Raw genomic sequence first — 23,388 nt, 5'->3', positions numbered from 1 at the left:
ACCGAGAAAGTGCTGCTACCAAGAAACCAGGCACAATGCTTTCATTTTGTTCTAGAATTACTTCCCAAGCTGTCTCAGGCTTTATGTGGAAGCAGTTGTCCACGTGGGCACCATATGTAGTAGTAATATGGGTGGCGGGGCCGCATTCCCAGAACCCCAGCCGCCTGCCCGGCTAGCTTATGCCCCGAAATAACAACACACAAATTGTATTCATTTAATCACTGCTTGGCCCTTTAGCCCTAGCCCTTACTGGCTAATTCTCACATCCCGATCAACCCATCTCTAATAATCTGTGAGAACTGGTCTTACCGGGAAAATTCTAGCCTAGTCCATCCTGGGTCGGAGCTTCATGCCCGGAGCGGGGCATGGCGTCTCTCTCAGGCGTCTGCTCCTGAGAGCAGAGCTGTGGAGTCTCTGAGCTCACTTCCTCTTCCTCCCAGCGTCCTATTCTGTTTTCTCCTCCCACCTATCTTCTAACCAATAAAATGGGCCAGGGCAGTTCCTTTATTAGCCAATGACCTTCCTCCATCACTGTTTATTACTTTGGTTAAAATAAATCTATAACCTAACAAAGATACAGGGTTTTTAAATATTTAAATAGAACATTTCAATGGGAAAAATGATCATTTACAACACATTAGTAAGAAAAATGTTAATCTTTTACAGTTTTTCAACTCTTTTACTGTGTAGCTTGATTTCATGTCTACTTGTGAATTCAACCTTCTAATTTTTTTTTATTCTTTGGGGGCCTACCACCAAACTCCCAAATAAATACACACAAACGTATTCTTACTTATAAATGGCCAGTCTTAGTTTGGTTTATTTATAGCCAATTTTTTAATAAATTATTCCATCTACCTTTTGCCTCTGGGCTTTACCTTTTGCTATTCTTTATACCTTTCTTTCCAATACATCTTATTCCATAGCTAGATGTATGGTTAGGTGGCTGGCCCTTGGTGACCTCCTCTCCCCTTTTCTCACACCTCTCTCTCTTCTTCTTTTTCTCCTTCTATTTATTCTCTCTGCCTGACAGTCTTTCCTATCCCTTTCCTGCCTAGCTATTGGCCACTCAGTTCCTCATTAGATGAATCAGGTGTTTTAGGCAGCCAAAGTAGCACAGCTTCATAGAGTTAAACAAATGCAACTTAAAAGAAGGCAACACAACTTTGCATAATTAAAAATACGTTCCACAGCATAAACAAATGTAACACATCCTAAACTAACATTTCACACCATAACCATTTCCTGTTTTGTTTGAAGAAAATTGAGATTTAAATAACTATATGGTTGGAAAAGTGATAAACATTATAATAGCTTTTCTAATAATTTTGGATATTATTTTTGATTCTGTAACAAACTTGACAATTGGTAATGGTTTTTAAATTAAAGATTACAGCATGAACTCTGATATCCTATGAACCATGGTTCAGATTCTATTACAATTCAATATAATGGTCTGTCTTGTGCCTTGAGTGGAATTTTTACCATGTGTGACTTTACAATGATATATATTAATTATATAGAAAATATTGGAAAATATTTCATGGCTTTAGGCAGGTCTTCCAAATTCTGATGCATTCACTTTTAAAATTTCCGTAATGCCATATGTGTTACCATCAGTGATCTCTTCAGAAAAAGTCAGACTCATAGAGAGAGGTAGACCCAGATTTTTCAATGTTCCACTTTTCCCTGAAAGGTTAAATGTTATCATTAGTGGCAAATATTATCTGTTCTTTTCCTTACAGTAACATGGCTACTTCATTCATTTTGAGGCAATGCCTGCTGTCTAGCCATGGTTCTTTTGCCAGTTTTCTTTTCAAATGAAAATGGTGTTCCATTAAAAAAAAAAGAGACTATCATTCAGCTATCTGATCAAACAAGTGCTTTTCCATGAGACCTATGTCATATTTCAGTACATTAATGAAAGTGTCATCCCACAGAATTTTTCTTAATTTAATTAAAGCAAAAGACTTAATAGAATAACATTGTCCTAATCTGGTCTATTGTTGTAATAAACACCATGACCAAAAGCAGCTTAGGGAAGAACGGGTTTATTTGGCTTACATGCTCCAATCACAATCAATCATTGAAGGAAGACAGGATAGGAGCAAAGTCAGGGGTGATGGGAAAATTGGCTTACTGGTTTGTTCCCCATTGCTTGATGGGCTGCTTTCTTATACTACCCAGGCCTATTTTATTCAGAGGTAGCACTGGCCTCAGTGGCTGGGCCCATCCACATCAATCATTACTTAAGAAAATACATCCATAGACTTGCCTACAGCCCAGTCTGATGGAGGCATTTTATCAATTGAGTTTTTTCCCCTAGGTGACCCTAACTTGTGTCAACTTAACAATAGCTAACCAGCACAAATTCCAATTGTTTTGTCAAGGACATTATTAAACTAAACTATAATTTAAAAAATTTCCTCTAAATACACAGGGGTGAAAAATACAGTGACTAGTAGTACAATTTGGTGCAATTGTCTTGACTAAAGGACCAGAATCTTTTCCACCACTGTTTTTGCATCATCATACTGTCAATGATAACATAGCTGTTCCAGAATATGCCATACGATTCAAACAGTGGAGTAGCTTTCATATTCCAACAGCGTGTGTATTTATTTCCAAGCAATAACATCAACTTCAGCTATATTTATGTATTTTTTCCTTTTGTAAGCGAAAAGGATTCTCTGAATGGCATTCTTCACATTCTTGGATAAATATTTAATTGAATGAGTTACTATATTATTGAAAAATATCTTACTTACTTCCATTCATGTTATGTCTAAGATGTATAAAGCCCTAGGTGTAATACCCAATATCACATAAACCAGGTCTGATGATACAAATCTATAATCCCGACACTTAGAGGTGGAGGCAGGAAGATCAGAAGTTCAAGATCAACCACAGCTACTTACTGAGTTTGAGACTCCCTTGGCTAGACCTTGTCTTAAAAATTTACTCTTTTTTTTCTATAAATTCAAGTGACTAATCTAAAAATTATATCAAATTAAACTAGCATAGTAATTCTATCAAAACATATTCTGTTATAAAATGTACAATAGAAAATATGGTGTTTATAATAATTTAATTTACAGCTTTTTCCAATTTCATATTTTTTCTTTTTAATTTTCTTTATTTCTTGACTCAAATAACTGTATTCTAATATATTAGTTGTGAGATGAAAACAGTTTTGTTAGACAGGGTCTCATTGACCTGAAATTTGCTTTTTTTCAAGACATGGTTTTTCTGTGTAGCCCTGGCTGACCTGGAACTCACTCTGCAGATCAGGCTGACCTCAGACTCATAGAGATCCATCTGCCTCTGATTCTCAAGTGCTAGCATTAAAGGTGTACATCACCTTGCCCGTCCGTGAAACAGTTTTTTACGTCATTTTTAGTTGTTGATTTCAACTGTGGGTTAGAAAATTGGTTCTTCTTATCTCCTTTAGTAAGCAAGAGATCCATTAATAAATATAAGAAAATAATGAATATATAAAACATTATATCCACATAAAATAATTTTAAAATAATTTCAGCTAAAATATTAACACTTTGCATTTTTGAAAAGAAAATCAAAAGAATATTATCTGAAAACAAGACAAAGTATGTATTATGTGTTCAGATGGGTATGAGAGAAATTAGAGTTCTAAAATTTTAAAGTATTAGTTAATTAGGTATTAGGGAAGTTAAAAGATTATAGATTATCTATAGTTTTAACTATAGATATCTGCTAATAAAATAGCGGGTATAACAAGAAAAAAATAATTATATATGTATATGACTATATCCATATTTATTCATATTTTACCCTAAATCTTAAACCTATCACCCTTAGAAAATTCTAGAAAATATAATAACTAACATTAGGAGAACAATGATACCATCCTTTATTGGGTAGCTTATACAAAATGTATACTTATGAAAATAAAGGTGAGGAAAATTAGACAGCTATGTTCTGAGATTGCTTAGAAATCTCCTGAAAGTGAGTGATGAACACTACGATTGTTCACCAGATTCCCCAGATTTACTTTTTTCCTCAATACTACTTGCTTTGAGCTAAAATTTAGCTTCGGTTTAAATGTGAACTGTCAATAAGATCAGAACAGCAATAGAAAAATCGAACCTTTACACTTTGTGTCAGTTAGCTTTCTGTCACTATAATTAAACACCTGAGTCAATACAAATTATAAAGAAAATATAGCCATTTTGGTTAATTGTTCTAGAGCTTCCAGTGCAAGACTGAGTCACTGACCATTGCTTTTGGATTTTGATGAAGTTGGCGCATTGTGGTGGGTGCTTGTGGTAAAAACAAACCACTCACCTAATCCAGGAAACAGAGAAAAGAGGAAGGGCTCAAGGTCTCACAGCTCTTCTTTAGGGGCATATCTCCAGTAACCCAACAAGAGCCCACTTAGCTCCATCTCTTAAAAGTTGATTGCACCCCCTAATATCACCAACCATGCCCTTAACACATGGATTCACCCAAACAAAGCCCATCCCTTGCTTCTACCAGATAACTTACAGAGTTTTTAGTCTTGGGCTAAGGAATGAACCTTAGTGCTAGAATTCTTGCCTAGAGTTCCCATTCATTCTCTATTTTCATTTAATGTTGGACAGTTCAGGAGACACATATTTGGGCTTGTCTGTTAAGGTATTTCCAGAAAGATTTAATTGAAAATGGAAAATTTACCCTGAATATGACCAGCACCACTCCATGGGCTGGGTCCCAGACTGAACAAAAAGGAAAGTTGTGTGTGTGTGGGGGGGGGTGTTGAGTATCTGCTTTGATCTCTCTGCTTTTTGGCCACAGATTCAGTGTATCCAGCTGACCTACTCTCTAACCACTGCCGCATCTGTACCACGGTTGTTTGTATCCCCTCAAATCATGAATTAAAATTGACATTTCCTTAAGTTACTTTTATTAGGTACTTTTGTCACAACAACAAGAAAAGCAATTAATGCACTTACTGAATGTGTTTCTAGCACAGAAAAAATGACCTACCTGAAAATGGTCCTAAATGGCACAATTAAAATCGGAATATGCCATGGCATTGTGAATAAATAAGAAAGTACCATCTGGTGTGAAAACACACACCAAAAGTTCTTTATGGTAAGTAAAAAATCTTTTTCCATTATCAACAAAATAGAAAACCTGGAACTCAAGCATTCCTATGCAGTCAGAAAAGTGACTTAATGAGATACCTTTAAGGTATATTTAACCTTAACAGGTATTATTATAAACTGTTTTTTTCTTTTTCTTTTTTTTTGATGACTTATGAAACAAACAAACGTTTCTTTTTGATAACTTCAAAGATACTGAGGGGAAGTTTCCTTTCAGAACTCTCAATGCTTCCTCTTCCAGGAATATAGCCTCACATTAAAAATACCAGCTTTAGTAGACATTTATTATCTAAATTAAATTTCCAACACTGAAAGTAAGTTCAAAATGTTACCTCATCTTGATTTGTAGAATCATGCTCCCTAAAATACTTATGAAGATACATGCCAGCTGAGGTCTTTAAAGCTCTAGGGGAGTGGATTCCATTATATTCTTTAAAATGACATTTTAAAAATCTATTATCACTGTTTTATACAATTCCCATGGTGTATAACAATGAAGCCTCAACATATATGATTATTTGAATGACACTTTAGACAATAAACTAACTTTGAGTACTGTTTTTATTTCCTCTGTTTTCTTTTAAAGCAATGAACACACAGGCCAAGGGCACAGTCCCTGACTCCAACAGGCATTTCCTGGGAACCCACCAGTCAAGTAGGCTGGTGAAGCAGCGAAACAAGCTTAGCTTCTCACTCTCCCTCCTGTCCTCCATATCCAATCCTCTAGTCTCATCCCCAGCTCTGGAGCAGACTACCTGCTGTGGCTTCTCCTCACTCTCTGTACCTATTTTCTGGGGACTAAGCAAATATTTGGTGGAATATCCTGCTTTCCTCCCTCCTGTGTAGCCTCTCAGCCTCATCTCCTGGCCCATCCTCATTCTAAGCATCAGTCCCCAACACCTAGTACTGCATTCTACCAAGAACCCCCAGTGGCCACACCTAGCAGGATCCGAGATGCCATCCCTACTAGGCAACACACAGACACCACATTCTCCTAAGAACCAGAGAGGGCAACAGAAATCAAGAAACAAAACACCTACCCAACAAAGATAAGACCAGATATCACTATCTGGAATTACAATCTTCCCAAACCCAGATGCTAAGAAGACAGCATAAGAACACAATCAATGACAGCAGAACACTATGTCCTGACTAGAGCCTAGCAACCCTACTACAGTTGCCCTGAGAAACCAACATAATTGAAGCACAAGACAAGGACCATAAAATAGCTTCTATGGCTATGATAGAGTTCCTTAAAGAGGAAATGAAATCTGTGAAAACATATACAAACATTAGAAGGAAATGAATAAAAAAGATCAAGGCCTTAAAGTAGAAATAGAATTAATAAAGAAAATACGAATTGAGGAAAATCTAGACAGGAAAAAATTAGGACCTCAAACAGGTACCTCAGATGTAAATCCCACCAACAGAGTAGAAGAGATGGAAAAAAGAATCTTAGGCATTGAAGACAAAATAGAAAAATGAATACCTTGGTCAAAGAAAATGTTAAATCTAAAAGAAAATCCAGGCACAAAGCATCCCGGAAGTCTGGGACACTATAAAAAGACAAAATCTAACACTCATAGGAAGCAAGGAAGTACAGAAACCCAGTTCTAAGGCACAGAAAATATTTTTTAACAAAATCATAGAAGAAAATTTCCCTAGCCTAAAGAAGGAAGTTCCTATCAAGTTACAAGAAGCATATAGAACACCAAATAGAATGGATCAGAAAAGAAAATCCTCTTGACATATAATAATCAAAACACTAAATGTATACTGTTGAAGAACGGCACCCGGCCGCCCGCATGGCTAGCTTATGCCCCGAAATAATTACACAGAAACTGTATTCATTTAAACACTGCTTGGCCCATTGGTTCCAGCCTTTTATTGACTAGCTCTTACATATTGATCTAACCCATTTCTAATAATCTGTGTAGCCCACGAGGTGGGTTACCAGGGAAGATCTTAACCTGTGTCTGTGTTGGGTGGGAGAATCATGGCGACTCACTGACTCAGCTTTTTTCTCCCAGCATTTTGTTCTGTTTACTCTGCCTATCTAAATTCTACCCTATCAGAGGGCCAAGCAAGTTTTCTTTATTACTTAACCAATGAAAGCAACAGATAAGATACAACACCCACCTCCATCATTTCCCCTTTTTCTATTTAAACAAAAAAGAAGGCTTTTATTTTAACATAGTAAAATTACATATAGCAAAACAGTTATCAAGCAAGAATTACAGTTACAATATTTATATTTATTTTATCTTTTATCATAACTAAGGAAAACTATAACTATCCATTCTTTAACTCCATCAAAGACTCCAGAAGGATATAATATTTTCTAAGCAAACAAGAAATCCAAAACTCTAGAAATGACAGAGACATCTCGTTGTCTGGACAGTCACCCAAAGTTTCTCTGTACCATTGGGGCATCCATCTTCAGCCTTCAGGCCCATAGTATCCAGCAGACATTTCCATGAAGCAGGAAAATTTAAAGACAGTTCAGTCACTATCTGTTGTGTCCTGCAGAATGTCTCGTAGACTCTTTCATAGGTCAGGAACCCCAAAAGACCATCTCACCTTTAGGCAAGTTTAGCAGTCCTCTCTCTGTGGGTTCTTTGTGTCCAGTTTATACAACAGTAAAGGCAAGAGCAGTTTCTTGCCCAAATGGCTATCAAACTCCATAAGGAGCCCCTTTGATGCCCATCTTCCTTTTGAAGTAGATTGGTGCTGCCAGGAGCAGACGTGTCTCATTGTCATGAAAAGCCCTAAGATATTAAAACATTAAATGCCATATTCTGTAGTCTTTGAAAGATATGAAGAATGCCTATCAAACTGAAATATATCTCTATATATCTAGAAAATCTAACTAACATGACTACAAGCTTGACTATTATTGATGATTTTCCATCAACAACCTATATTTCCTAATTATACATTACATTTTTAAAATGAACTATACAATCACAATGCCTTAATCAGGATCAGAAATACATATACATATATTGACCTTAAAATCCATACCAATGCAGATTATTCATACCCATATCATTTCCCCCTTTAAATGTAAAAGAACATCTATAAGCAATATTTGGGGAAAAGGCTATTTTTTTCATAACCTTATTTCCTTGGCTCCTGATCAGCTTACACCTACAGAAAAAGTGCCTCCTGACTCCAGGAAACAAGTGACACAGGCCAAGTAACCCAAGCTAGTTTTGTTAATTTTCTTGTTGTCATGACAAAATGGCTGATAAAACAATTTGGGGAAGGATTTCTTTTGACTCAGTTTAAGGGCACAGTCTACTGGGGCACGATGGCATTGCAGCAGGAGCACAAGGCAACTGGTCACATAGTAGTCACATTTTGGAGGCAGAGAAAGATGAATGCTAGCTTTCAAGTCAGTTTCTCCAATCCAAGACCCCAGTACATGGAATTATTGTCTAGAGTTAGAGTGGGTCTTTTCATCTTAATTAACTCCGAATAGACAGTCATTCACAGACTTGCCCAGAAGCTTGTCTTGCATCTTAGATGACTCTATTTCCTGTCAAGATGACAATCATAATCAACTACCATGACTCTATCCCCTCTCAACTTGACATACAAACATATCCCTTTTAAGCCATAAATTCCCACTCCTTGTCACTATAGTCTCATGACCAACATCTAGTAAAACAATTGTCTAAACTAGGCAGTGGTGGCACACGCCTTTAATCCCACTCAGCACTTGTGGGGCAGAAGCAGGTGGATCTCTGAGACTTAACCCAGCTTGGTCTACAGATCAAGTTCCAGAACATCCAGGACTATTATACAGAGAAACACTGTCTTGAAAAGCAAGCAAACAAAAAACAAAACAACAATCACATTGCCTAAATTCAAAAGTCCCCGTAGTCTTTTACAGTTCCAACATTGTTCAAAAGGAACAAACTTCTAAGACTTCAGAAATCTATCAACTGTTAGCCCTTATAAGCATCAAAAACAAGTCACAGAGTAAAGATTCTAATTCGATAAGAGAGAAAGGACAGTATAGCAAGAAATAACCATATACCTGTCCTCATTAAGTCAATGAAAAACACAATAGTGAAAATCAGAAAAAGATTATTCAACATGGCCGCGTAAAGAACAAAGGAACCTTTCTCCTGAAAGGTCATTTGACAAACTATAAACCTTTCTCCAGGAGACAAATTCAACCTCTCGCTGACCCCAGGGCCTCGGATATTTCTTTCTCCCAACATAAAATTCTTGAAGGAAATTCCGGTTTCTTTGGGTCCATTGTTTCAATAATCATATAATCAAAGGTTGGGGCACAATGGTCTCTTTAAATATTGTCATTCCTATCAGGATGACCTATCAGCAGGATCATGGCACAGCTGGTCTTGTGCTTCTGTATTCAGTAAGGAGAGAGACACGAATACTGGTGCTTAGCTTGTTTTCTTTCTTTTTTTTTATCCAAATGTGGACCTTAGCCCAGAGAATGCTGCAATGCACATTGATAGTAGCACTTTTTAATTAACTGTATCTTAACTGTAGCGGGTCTTTCTTATGCTGCCAGTTCCCAAATAATGTCATGGAGACTTCTTATTAATTATGAAAGCTTGGCCTCTGCTTAGGCTTGTTTCCGATGAGCTCCTAGAACTAAAATTCACTCATTTATATTGATCTACGTTCTGCCACGTGGCTCTTTACCTCTCTCCTCCATTCTGTGTGTCTGACTCCCTCCAAGTCTGACTGTGGAAATCCCACCTCTTTTCTTCCCAGAGTTCCTCTCTCTCCCCAGAAGTCCTACCTATTCTCTCCTGCCTATCTATTGACCATTCAGCTCTTTATTAAATCAATCAGAAGATGCCTTAGGCAGAGATACAACTTCCCAGTGTACAAAAAGATTATTCTACAATACTTAACTCCCTCACATGCCCAAAGACTTATCTCCTAGGTGATTCTAGATCCTTTCTAGATCTAGAATCTCAATACTCTCAAGTTGACTCTAAATACTAAGCATCACACATGGTTACCTCTTTTCAAATTTGATCACAGATGATACCAACTGGGATTCATTAGGTTAATTGTCAGTGTAAATCTTACGGATTTCTTATCCTCTTCAAATATAGTGTGATGACTTTTCATTGTAACTCTTGGATCTGATATAAAGAGCCTGTGCTGTCTGATGCGGCAGCATAACTATAATGCAAACGTTTCTGTGAATGAGGCAAGAGGACTGTGAGCTTGAGGGCACTCTACGTAGCAAGTCTCAAGTCACCCTGCGTCATACAGTGAGGCAGTGTTTCAAAACAGTGATAAATCAAAACTACAATAGGAAAAAGCCCCATTTCCTCAGATATGGAGTAGCAGTTCTCACTCGGCCTTAGTAAGAGAAGGGAAAATAGACATGAAGCTGCATGTGCAAGCTCGGGGTGTTATTCGGGTTACTTTTAGCTTTATTGTCACAGGACAGCTAAACTGTATAAGCTAGTAATTGCTCCAAAATAATCAATGAAATAAAGCCCAAGAGAACATATTAGATCACTCATTCCAACTGATGGTCTCATATCCTAGTAATTATGGAACCTAATTAGCTTTGCGGTTTGCTGCCATCTGAACAAATGAATCCTCAAGTGGTTTCTTCTCATACTCATCACTTCTTCAGAAATTAGGACCTGTTAGGCCAAGGTTTCTCATTCTTCCTGGATTCTTCAGCTATGCAATCTGAATTAAGGAGCTAAAAACCATTCTGTGACTCCTATGAACTCAAGGTCCATTGGGCATTTAAAATTCAGACCAGGTCCTGCATCTGCTCAGTGTGAGTTTGCTAGCTCTGGGCTTGTTACTCAATCTCTCTGGCCCTCTAGTCTGTCAAAATTCTGGAGGTTAGAAATCCAAAGTCAAGGTGTGTGTAGGACCAAGACCTTGTGTCTTCAGCTTCTTGGTAGTCAGAGACATTTCTTGGGTTTATCTTTACAATTTTTCCTCCATGGTATTTACTGAGTGAGAGACATTACTGAAAACTCCTTCACGCAAGCCCCAATTACTAGAGTATGAAAACAGTTCATAGTTAATCAGGAAGAATTTTATTGGAAATCTCTATCATATTCATGTTGTATCTAGTCAATAAAATTAGCATGACACTTAATTTGCACAAATATTTTTAAGAGTCAAATGTTAACCATCACTTCTTAGACTACTAATTACAATTTAAAACATTAAATTAGAATGGCTATAAAGAGATATGCAGAGACCACACAAACGAGTTCTGTTCTGAGCTATAGAATAAATTAATGCATTTTTTGTTTTGTTTTGGGCCTTTTAAAAAGGGGAATTTTATTTTTACAGAGGGGTAGAGCTGAGGAAGAGGCTGCAAAGCTACTTCTGCATGCTCCAAGGACAAACACTCTAATCTTCCCATGGGCCATGGCTTTGGGGATGACCCACAGAGGGGAAAGAAGGTTCACACTACCCCAGGAGTTCTCAGGTTAGGAAGAAACATGAAAGTGACACATTTCTTAAACATGTCAGTGGTTGTAAACAGGGCGGGGGGGGGGATCTTTGCTCTGCAGGGGATCTTTGACAATTCCTCATCAGGGGGGAGGTCCCTAATTCCTTTTTAGGCCTAAGAGAAATTTCAGAGAGAGTCATGGGAGCTGGGCAACCCCAGGACAATGTGCCACACCTCGCCAGGTCAGACAAGTGAGCCATGAGCTTCACCACAGCACACAAAGACAACGTTGTACTAACATTGTACTAACATTAGGTCAGTACGCTAGAAGATAGGGATATAGTTCTCCACCTTGGCATGATGGAGCACTGGCCAAAGCATTTAGCAATCCACACAAAAGTGCCACAGTCCATGCCAGAGGTGCAGCGAGTTGCAATTGAAGTTCAGGTGTCAGCCCAGCAGAAGGGAATCCTCGGATGGGTCAATCTCATTTAGGCAAGCCCACCGGACTTTAGACCCCGAAATGCCTTTTGCTTCTGCTGTGCCTTTACATGTTTGCTGGGGCTTCCTTTCTCTGGTATCTAGCATGGTGTGAGTAGATGTGGAGACACCACTGCCTGTGATAGAATGTGTTCATCTCTTGGAAACAGCCCGTTCTACTGGGCATTTTTACTTGTGGATTGTCGAGAAGACCCCTCCCTAAGCCGTACTGTCTGACTTAATAATAGTAATAATAGCTTATTCAGAGTTTTGATGAATAAAAATATTTCACAGCCAGGATCTGTGAGTCTCACCTAGGGAGCTTCGGGGAGTGTAGTTCAAGTTAGTGACTAACAGTTGAGTCCCAATAGCCCAACTAGTTTAAATTCTTTTAACCTTAATGTCAGGAGATGTGCTCACAGGTCTCATAGTGCATCACAGTGGACACAAAGCTTTGAAAGTAACAAAATTAGACTAAGATGCTTCGTTAAATAATTTTGAGGTGAGAAACCCAAGAACACAACCTAAAGTTTTAGAAAAGCACATCGCTGAATGAGGAACTCTTTAAGATCAGGGAACAAGAACAAAGCAGCCCAATTATTACTGGCTGCCATGCTCTCCTTGCTAGGTTTGGTTGATGACCAATTGTGATAATTAATTCCTTATAACCGTTTACATTCTCAATCTATTGATGTGAAAAAAACTATTAACGAATGGATATATAGCCTAAAGATTTAAGTAGAGCCGACTGATTCTTTTTCATATATAAAAATTTAGGTTTGTGATTCCTTTAAGATTCTTTACAAAATTACCTTTCAAGATAAGTAATAAAGTAATTGGCCCTTTCTTTGTAACTGAAAAAGGCAGCCTGCCAGTAAAAGACCTAACAAAAACACCTTGATTGCCACATGGTTAACCTATAACAAATTGCTTGGGTATGAATGGATGTGGGTTCTTGGGATGATTTGTTTTCCACCTGTAATACATAAAATGTTTAATCAGGTGAGGGAGATGGAAAACATGTTTTTACCTATAATCACTCACTTGAGAAATGGAATGCAACTGTTTTGACTCTTGTACCTGCCTGCAAGGTTCTGTTGGGGTAGAAAAGCTGTAAAACAACATGAGATAAAAGAGAATAAAGAGAGAGAAAAAATAAAAAAGGAAACCATCAAGAGAGCTTGTGAGTGCCTTTTTCCCTAACCCAGGGTCTTGTTACCTGCACCCTCAAAAAGTAGTTTGTATTCTGGGTAGGAATCAGCTACGTTCTTGACCTGTTCATGGAAATCAGCCCAAGCCAGCTGAGCCAAGCCCTCAGGATTGAGTCAGCCACGGTGTGGAAAGAGGTGGGCATAGTCCTTCTTGAACAGTTCTGTGGTGATAATGAAGGTGTAGCAGTCTGCTTCAAACTCTTAAGACAGAACACCTGGCATTAACTCCGGTCCTCCCTAATAAAGTGCAGAATTTGTAGAAGGACTCCAGATAGGCTTTGTAAAGCGTACTTTGGATTATCTCGATGTTCAGCTCATCAAGGTCCTGCTTTGAGATGCAGTCCTGGAAAAAAAAAAAAAGACGCCATGGGTGTGTCCACCAGAATGGCCCTGTAGAACTCTGTAGGTGTCTGTGTGATGTTCATGACCTTCGTCTTCTCCAAACTGCCCAGTGAGTGGCACTTGAGCACAAGGTCAGTGATTGAACAGCAGTGCAATTTGCCTGTGATGAGCAGGATCATGTTGTCAATCATGTAGCTCTAAGTAATGAAGTCCAGGACCACTGCTCCCTCCACCGCCAAGTTGTTTTTCTGGGAGCTATATTTTAACATGGAAAATGGTTACTTGAAGGGATTAGTGTGTGGCTTGAAGGCTGGGATGCTCAGTAAGGCGGACTACCTCAACCTGGTGCCTAGGATGCTAGAGGACTTGAAGCTGCACCTGCAGCCTACAGAGTATGACAACTTCCTGGCCCACGAACCATCACCTATAACAGTGTATGTCATCAATGACAACAAGCTCAAGAAGAAGATGGAAGTAAAGCTCTACTACATGAAAAAAATGAATGCATTGTAAGTCATCTTAAAATACGAAAAACAATATAAGACCTCAAAGACTTTGTATATGACCATTTGAAATTGATTGAAAGGCTTCATTTGAACATGTTATTATCCTTTTTAGTTTTTGTTTTTCCTAAACTCAGACCACAAGAAATGGCAGGACCATAGGAAAACTAAAATTCTGTACTGAAATATGACTTCTGAAAAGGATATTCGTCAATAAATATAGAAAGCTATTTACATTTTTCTTTAAGTGTTCAACCTAACAAGTCTACATTTGGAATAAAATGTATCTTCTTAAGAACACCTTTCTAGCAGAGATTTATTTGGTGAGGACGTCTGCTGGAAAATCAACTTGTTTTAGGAAAGTTTAACTTGGGCAATTCTAATTATTGCATAAATAAAAGTTCCATTCCCAGGTAGCTAATGCCTCCACCTTTTTCTCTGTATTTTACACCTTTGGTCATTTTGTTGCCCACTTCTACCAATGGGCAAAACCACTACCACCACCACCACCACCACCACCAACAACAACAACAACAACAACACCACCAACAACAACAAAATCAACCAAACAAACAAACAAAAACAATACAGGAAAGGGAAGTAGTGGGGAAGTAGTTTTCTTATGTTAATGATTCTGGTGAATGGGGTTTACTGATTATTTCTGGATTTCATCTATCTTTCAGGATCAAGTACCATGAGTTCATTTGATAATTGCTTTTGTTATCACTTTTATTGTATGAATGTTTGAGATACTGCATTAAAAGGAGACAACATATATTGGCTAGAAAATATATAAAGTACATTAAGGAAGATAAACATGGTATTATATATTTAGATGAGTTTTCTACAAACAAGAGATCAGGTTATGTTTTGAGAAAAAATTAAAGACAAGACAAGTACCTTTTAATATTAAATCTTATTAGAGAAAAAGAGGGAGGCAATCGGCTTTTTATATATTCACAACACAATGATATTCAATGTTGTACATTAGTAACATTTAATGACAATAGATTTGTTTATAATAAGTAAGCAGCACCTAAGCTGTATTAACTTGATGCTAATTAAGCAGTACCTGGAAATAACTTACTTAGCCCTGTCTTAAAGGTCGAAATTGGAGTGTGACAATAGAGAGTACTTATATTTTAATATGGTATCTGAAAGCTTTGACAAGATATAATAGGACAGCAGGGACAAGTTACTCTTACTGAAAACACAAAATGTTTTCTCATTAAATGTTATTAATTAGTCAGTTTTTTATTACTAGTATGAAATACTTAAGATAGTGACCTCTATAAAAATATAAGGTTAATTTCACTTACAGATTAGGAGGTTCAAGGGCATAGTGCTTGCATTGTCTCAGTACTGAGGAGGCAGCTTATGTGTGAATGGCAGCGGTGGAAGCCTTTGTTGGAATAAGCAGATTTTACCTTGATATAGAAAGCAGAGGCCAGGCTTGCTCTATTTATAGCAGCTTTCTCCCAAAGGATTCCAAGAGAACTTAAACTCTCAATTTCCTCTGTGAGTAGGGCTGAAGTACACTTCTCTTCTATTTGCCTTTGTTTCCTAAAAATTGAAGTGGGGGATTTGAAGTTACTTGAAGGTATGTTTTATAAATAACATTTTATTAAAATACAGTAACTTCCATTCATTTCTGTATTGTTTATAACTGTGTTGTGGAATAATCTTAGTACACTGTAAATTAGTATTGCTCCCATTGGTAATAAAACATTGACTGGCCAATAGCTAGGCAGGGTTTTTGGGGAAGAAATAATGGGGAAGAAGGAGGGCAGAGTGAGAGATGTCACCAGCCAGAAAGGAAGAAAGACATGATGGGGAGGTAAAAGCCACAAGTCTCAGGGTAGCACATAGATTGATGGAGGAAGGTCATTGGCTAATAAAGGAACTGCCCTGGCCCATTTTATTGGTTAGAGGATAGGTGGGAGGAGTAAACAGAACAGAACGCTGGGAGGAAGAGGAAGTGAGGTCAGAGACTCGACCGCTTTCCTCTCGGGAGCAGACGCCTGAGAGAGATGCCATGCCCCACTCCCGGGATGAAGCTCCGACCCAGGATGGACTAGGCTAGAATCTCCCCGGTAAGCGCACCTTGGGGTGCTACACACAGATGATTAGGAATGGGCTAAATTAATATGTGAGAATTAGCCTAGAAGAGAATGGGCCAAACGGTGTTTAAAAGAATACAGTGTCCGTGTAATTATTTCGGGGCATAAGCTAGCTGGGCAGGCGGCTGGGGTGTTGGGGACACAGCACCGCGCCCCTAGTACTACATATGGCGCCCATGTGGACAACTGCTTTCACATAAAGCCTGAGACAGCTTGGGAAGTAATTCTAGAACAAAATGAAAGCATTGTGCCTGGTTTCTTGGTAGCAGCAATTTCTCGGTTCTACTCTGCTTGCTCGAAGCAAGCAAGCGCCTCATCTAAGAGAGGCTTCCTGACTCAGCTTTAGCTGCAAAGCCTGCAGCTCATTAAGAGGTCCTGCCACGAAACACTTAAACGGTGTTGACGAAAAGCTGAACACATGCTTTTCGGTTTTCAGCCATAGCAGGAAAAAAGCTGCGCCGTTTAAAAATGCCGGCTTTCTGGGCTGTCCTGCCAGGACAAACTCTGACTCTTGCGGCTTGCAAGCACAGGCTGTTGAAGCTCGCTTGCTGGCTACAGCCAGTACCTCCGCCATGAGGCTGGAAAGCTAAGGAATGGACTGGATCTAGCTGGCAAAGCCACGCCTTTAGTCCTACTGATATTGCTTGGTAAATTAAAGACTTGTGTGGTCAGAAAAAGAGAGATATACAGTAAAGAGAGATTCAAAGACAAAGAAAATTTCTAAAAGGTTTAAAGTGTGTTAAAAATATATGCAGACTAAAAGTTGAAGTTCTTAAAGTAAAAAACAAAAAAAGGAAGAGAGTTGTTGTGTGTGGTAGCACACGCCTTTAATCCCAGTGCCTAGAAGGCAGAGGCAAACAGATCTCTGTGAGTTCAAGGTGTAGTAGCATACACCTTTAATCCCAATGCCTGGGAGGCAGAGACAGGTGGATCTCTGAGAGTTCAAAGACAGCCTGGTCTACAGAGTTACTTCAGGTCAAAGATACAGAGAACCTGTCTCAAAAAGCAAAGAGTTAAAAGTAAAAATAAACAAAATAGAGGTTAAAACAAAGCGTACAAAGATGGAAAATACACAGAGACTTTTGATACTGTATGCTATTATGCTCTCTTTGAATTGTTTAAATGCTGAGGAAGGAGAAACAGATGCTAAAAGATATTTATTTATAAATACTGCTGAACTAATCCAACATAGATATTATGAATTTGGATCTAAGGATATGATACTTTGGAAAGGAGTTTCTTATTTTGTTTTCACAGAGGATGAGACGCTGTTCATTTCTTCTATTCCGATTTGGTATGATGGACCACGCCCTCCTGAAGGGTTGGTGTGAACGCCTTCAAAAAATTGCTTCGCTCAACTGCCAACTGAGATGAAACTAGCACACAGGTTATACCATGAAAGAACAAATTAACGACGCCCCCATTCAGCAGGAAGCAGTTTGGAGAGAAATACCTGCGCCCAAATTCCCAAAAAATGTTTATAAATGTTCTTTTACATTTAAAGGGGGATATGATATAGATATGAATAATTTGCATTAGTATAGATTTTGCTTTATTGATAAGAGATTTACGGTCAATTTTGTTATATGTATAAGTGTTTCTGATTTTGATTAAGGTATTGTGATTGTGTAGTTCATTTAAATATATACTGTATAATTAAGAAATATAGGTTGTTAATGGATAATCATCGATAATAGTAAAGCTTGTAGTCATGTTAGTTAGATTTTCTAGATATATAGAGATATATTTTAGATAGACATTCTTCATATCTTTCAAAGATTACAGAATAGGACATTTAATGTTTTAATAACTGAGGACTTTTCATGGTAATGAGACACTCTGCTCCTGGCAGCAACAATGTACTTCAAGAGGAAGATGGGCATCGAAGAGGATCCTTATGGAGTTTGATAGCCATTTGGGCAAGAAACTGCTCTTGCCTGGACTATTGCATAAACTGGACACAGAGAACCCGCAGAGAGAGGACTACTGAACTTGCCTAAGGTGAGATGATCTTTCGGGGTTCCTGATTCATGAAAGAGTCTGCGAGACATTCTGTAGGACACAACAGATAGTGACTGAACTGACTTTGAATTTTCCTGCTTTATGGAAATGTCTGCTGGATACCAAGGGCCTGAAGGCTGAAGATGGATGCCCCAACGGTACAAAAGAACTTTGGGTGACTGTCCAGGCAGCGAGATGTCTTTGTCATTTCTAGAGTTTGAAGTTTCTTAGTTCTTATTTACTTAGGTAATATTATATCTTTCTGGAGTCTTTGATGGAGTTAAGAATAGTTAGTTATAGTTATAGTTTTCCTTAGTTATGATAAAGATTATTGTAACTTTTACTTGATAACTGTTTTTGTTATATGTAATTTTGCTATGTTAAAGTTAAAGCTTTTTTTTTTTTTAAACCGAAAAAGGGGAAATGATGGAGGAAGGTCATTGGCTAATAAAGGAACTGCCCTGGCCCATTTTATTGGTTAGAGGATAGGTGGGAGGAGTAAACAGAACAGAACGCTGGGAGGAAGAGGAAGTGAGGTCAGAGACTCGACCGCTTTCCTCTCGGGAGCAGACGCCTGAGAGAGATGCCATGCCCCACTCCCGGGATGAAGCTCCGACCCAGGATGGACTAGGCTAGAATCTCCCCGGTAAGCGCACCTTGGGGTGCTACACACAGATGATTAGGAATGGGCTAAATTAATATGTGAGAATTAGCCTAGAAGAGAATGGGCCAAACGGTGTTTAAAAGAATACAGTGTCCGTGTAATTATTTCGGGGCATAAGCTAGCTGGGCAGGCGGCTGGGGTGTTGGGGACGCAGCACCGCGCCCCTAGTACTACAATAGATTAATAGAAATGGGTTCATTTAAGGTGTAAGAGTTGGTTAGTAATAAGTCCGAGCTATCAGCTGACTGGTCAATTATAATTAATACGTTATTGGGTGGTTATTTGGGAAGTGGTTGGTGGAACAGAGTTGATTGTGGTCCCGAGGAAAAACTCTACCTACATAACTGCATTGGACTATAAAGGTAAAATTAAATAGTTGTGAAAAAGACCAGCTGGTCAGTAAAGTTTCAGTATTACCTGCTCCTTTCTAGAAAAAGTTTTGAACCCTTGACCAAGCTATCTTAGATTTCTTCCTACTGTGATTTCTTTCTACACAATTATGAAAATATTACATACTTTACAACTGCACCCTATGCATAAAATTTTAGTTTCTAATTTATGCAATAGTTCTCCTTTACAGACAACTTGACTTTGTTCTTCATTTTTCATGACTACTGTAAAAAGGGTATGATTTAAAAAAATCTCTAGAGATTTTTCTATTACTTTTTAGTTTTGAGATTATAATAATAAACTTACATAATTTCCCTCTCCCCTTTTCTCTGTTCAAACCCTTCCATATACCCCTCATCACCTTACACTGATTTTTGGTTTTCTTTTAGAACTGGCCTTGAATGCACAATATTCCTGCCTTAATCTCCAAAGATCTGTAAATAAAATGTGCGTTGTTATACTCTGATCCTAATTTTTTTTTTGATACAGGGTCTTACTAAGTAGCCAGGTTACCTTCACACTAGCTATGGTCCTGTCTCACCTTCCTGAGCGCTGGGATTACAGGCATAGACCGGTACAGGGATCTCACCAAAGATGACCACTCACAGAGTCTTTACTCCAGCTGGCTGGGATCCCACCCAAGTGTTTGGGTACCTAAGTGTGGCTCATGGGTTTTTAAGGTGAGAGACCTCATCTAGGCATCTCATGTGGCAGCTTCAGGTGGCCCTTTCCAGAGTAAGCAGCTTGAAGCCGAGCAGTTTAACAGAAGCTGAGATAATCAGTTTCCTGGAGGTTGGTTGGAAGGAGTTCTACACAAACAGGCAGCTAAGATTAACAGATGACCGGAGGGGGTTCAGCACAAACAAGCAGTTTTAACAAAGGCTAATTTAGATAGGCCATCCTGACCTTCGATACCTAGAATAGAGTTGGATAGTTTTTCACGTGATTCTCCATCAAGGAGATCAGATTCTGGTTAAACCTGGAAAAGCCTCATCAAGAATACAAGATGGAGGAACCTCTGCACTGTTTTGCCCCATCACACCACCACCATACCCTGTCAAATGACGATCTTAAGCATTGTAAACAAACTTTGTGATGTAGCATTTAGAGACTCCTATGAATAAAGTAAGGAGAAAACCCTATTTGGGAACTCTGATTTCTTATTTCAATGGCGTGACTTTTAAAAGAAATACTAGCAACGTATTACAGTATCAGGATATGTACAAAACAAATTTTGTATCTTGAACAACAGACAACGTGGGTTATTGGCAGCAAGCCGTCATATGCTCTCGCAGTAATCTCCCCACAGCACACTCTAACCCAATCCCCAGCCAGATACCAGCACTAAGATATCTTCCAATTCCACAGATCTGCATATTCCAGACTTTAGAAGAATATAGTAGGTGTGTGTTTGTGGCTGTTTTTTCCTTCCCTCTTTCTTCCCTTTGTTGTTGGAGTACCAGAGTCCCAGCAGCAGCACATGATGGGCTGTTACTGAGGGAGCTCGGAGCAGCTGTAGGCAGGGGATAAGGGCGCCTCTCCACTCCAAGAAGATGGGACAAGTCATAGTGACACATGGTGGAGTGAGCAGAGGGTTAACTTGAAAAATGACAGGAGCACCACCCAAGCCTGGCTGAAGGGCCAGGAGCCACACAAATACCTGCTGTATGTTCCCTTCACATTCTTTATGAATTATATGAGTCTGTGTGGGTCAATTAAAAATTATATAAAACTTGTAAATACACTAGAAAAGATCACAGAATTGTCATCTATGTACTACAAGTTGCTAGACCAAAGTATTAAGGGACAAAATTACACATCCCTCATTTTTCAAAACATTTGACATCTTTGAAGCACATGTGTGCTGCTTTCCACTAGCAACCCCCAAAAAGAAACCAAACAGACCAAGCTTCCCTCAACCCCAGAGACCTTGAGCAACAAGGGGCCCTGCCAGATGACAGTGGCAGTGGTTATATAGCTTGGCACAGCTGGAGAACAGACGGCAGAAACACAACAAAAAGGGAAAATGTCTTTGATAAAACTGTGGCATTAAAGAATGAAAAAGGATGGAAGCATGCAGCTCTGCCAGTCAGGCTGGCCAAAGCAGGGACACAGATGACCTTGGAAGCTGACTCCAAGATTGCTGGGAACCCGACCTGTCAGAAAGCTGCATGTCAATGGTGGTTAGTTTCTTTGATTTAGCATGTTTACAAGGTTAATCAGTGCTGTGTTGCATAGCTGTGATCCATTCTTTTTCTATTATCAAATAATTATATGTAAGGTTGTAACATAACTACATTTAAATTTTTTTGAGATTGTTTAACAAAGCAATTGCACTTCTCTGTTCCCACCAGCAGTGTATAAGGGTTCCAATTTGTTCACATTCTTGCCAATATTCTCATTATCTGTTTTTTGATTATAGCCATCCTAGTGAACATGAAGTGGCAACTCACTATTGTTTTGATTTGCATTTCCATAATGGTTAATAATGCTGAACATCTTTTCATGTGCTTATTGGCTATTTACATATCTTCTCTGGAAAATTTCTATTCAGTTCTTTCTCCTATTTTTATCGAGTACAATCCTGGATTGCTTTCTATTGCTGTGACAAATATCATAACCACTTTCACTAACATACCACAGTCATTCCCAGGAGGAACTCAAGGCAGAAGCCTGGCTAACACAGTCTGCTGGACTCTCCTACAACAGTCATTAATCAAGAAAATGCCTCCAAGACTTGCCTCCTGGCAATCTGATGGAAACATTTTCTTAATTGAGGGTCTTCCCAGGTAACTCTTTCTTATGTCAAGTTGACAAAAACTAACTAGCATGTGGCTTTTTAGAGTTATGTTATTAAACATCATTTATACACTTTATACACAATCTTGTATAATATATATGAGTCACTTTTGTTTTTACCATTTCTAGGGTTGTCTTTTTACATTCTTTTTTTTAATTTATTTATTTATTAAGTATTTCTGCCTCGTCCCCACAACCGCTTCCCATTTTCCTCCCCCTCCCCTGATCAAGTCCCCCTCCCTCATCTGCTCGAAGAGCAATCAGGGTTCCCTGACCTGTGGGAAGCCCAAGGACTGCCCACCTCTATCCAGGTCTCGTAAGGTGAGCATCCAAACTGCCTAGGTTCCCACAAAGCCAGTACGTGCAGTAGGATCAAAAACCCACTGCAATTGTTCTTGAATTCTCAGTATTCCTCAATGTCCGCTATGTTCAGCTAGTCCGGATTTATCCCATGCTTTTTCAGACCTAGGCCAGCTGGCCTTGGTGAGATCCCAATAGAACATCCCAATTGTCTTAGTGTGTGGGTGCACCCCTCGTGGTCCTGAGTTCCTTGCTCGTGCTCCGTCTCCTTCTGCTCCTGATTTGGACCTTGAGATTTCTGTCCGGTGCTCCAATGTGGGTCTCTGTCTCTGTCTCCTTTCATCGCCTGATGAAGGTTAATATTCATGAGGATGCCTATGTGTTTGTCTTTGGATTCACCTTCTTATTTAGCTTCTCTAGGAGCATGAATTATAAGCTCAATGTCCTTTATTTATGGCTAGAAACCAAATATGAGTGAGTACATACCATGTTCCTCTTTTTGGGTCTGGCTTACCTCACTAAGGATAGTGTTTTCTATTTCCATCCATTTGTATGCAAAATTCAAGAAGTCCTTGTTTTTTACTGCTGAGTAATACTCTAATATGTATATATTCCATACTTTCTTCATCCATTCTTCCGTTGAAGGGCATCTAGGTTGTTTCCAGGTTCTGGCTATTACAAACAATGCTGCCATGAACATAGTTGACTGGGAGAAGATCTTCACCAACCCTGCAACTGACAAAGGTTTGATCTCCAAAATATATAAAGAACTCAAGAAACTAGACCGCAAAAGGCTAATCAACCCAATTATAAAATGGGGCACTGATCTGAACAGAGAATTCTCAACAGAAGAACTTCAAATGGCCAAAAGACACTTAAGGTCATGCTCAACTTCCTTAGCGATCGGGGAAATGCAAATCAAGACAACTTTAAGATACCACCTTACACCTGTCAGAATGGCTAAAATAAAAAACACCAATGATAGCCTTTGCTGGAGAGGTTGTGGAGAAAGGGGTACACTCACCCAT

The 23,388-nt window shown here is 38.8% G+C and overlaps 1 pseudogene; it reads right to left on the bottom strand.

Moving 5' to 3' along the window:
- Positions 1–13,229: 13,229 nt before the first annotated feature.
- On the bottom strand, positions 13,230–13,852 carry LOC121442860 (annotated as a pseudogene).
- Positions 13,853–23,388: the final 9,536 nt, after the last annotated feature.

Source organism: Microtus oregoni, unplaced genomic scaffold (genome assembly GCF_018167655.1).
Source record: "Microtus oregoni isolate MIOR12 unplaced genomic scaffold, Mior012 000097F_ref0000449, whole genome shotgun sequence".
Taxonomy (NCBI): domain Eukaryota; kingdom Metazoa; phylum Chordata; class Mammalia; order Rodentia; family Cricetidae; genus Microtus; species Microtus oregoni.
This window is presented reverse-complemented; position numbering and strand designations above follow the sequence as displayed.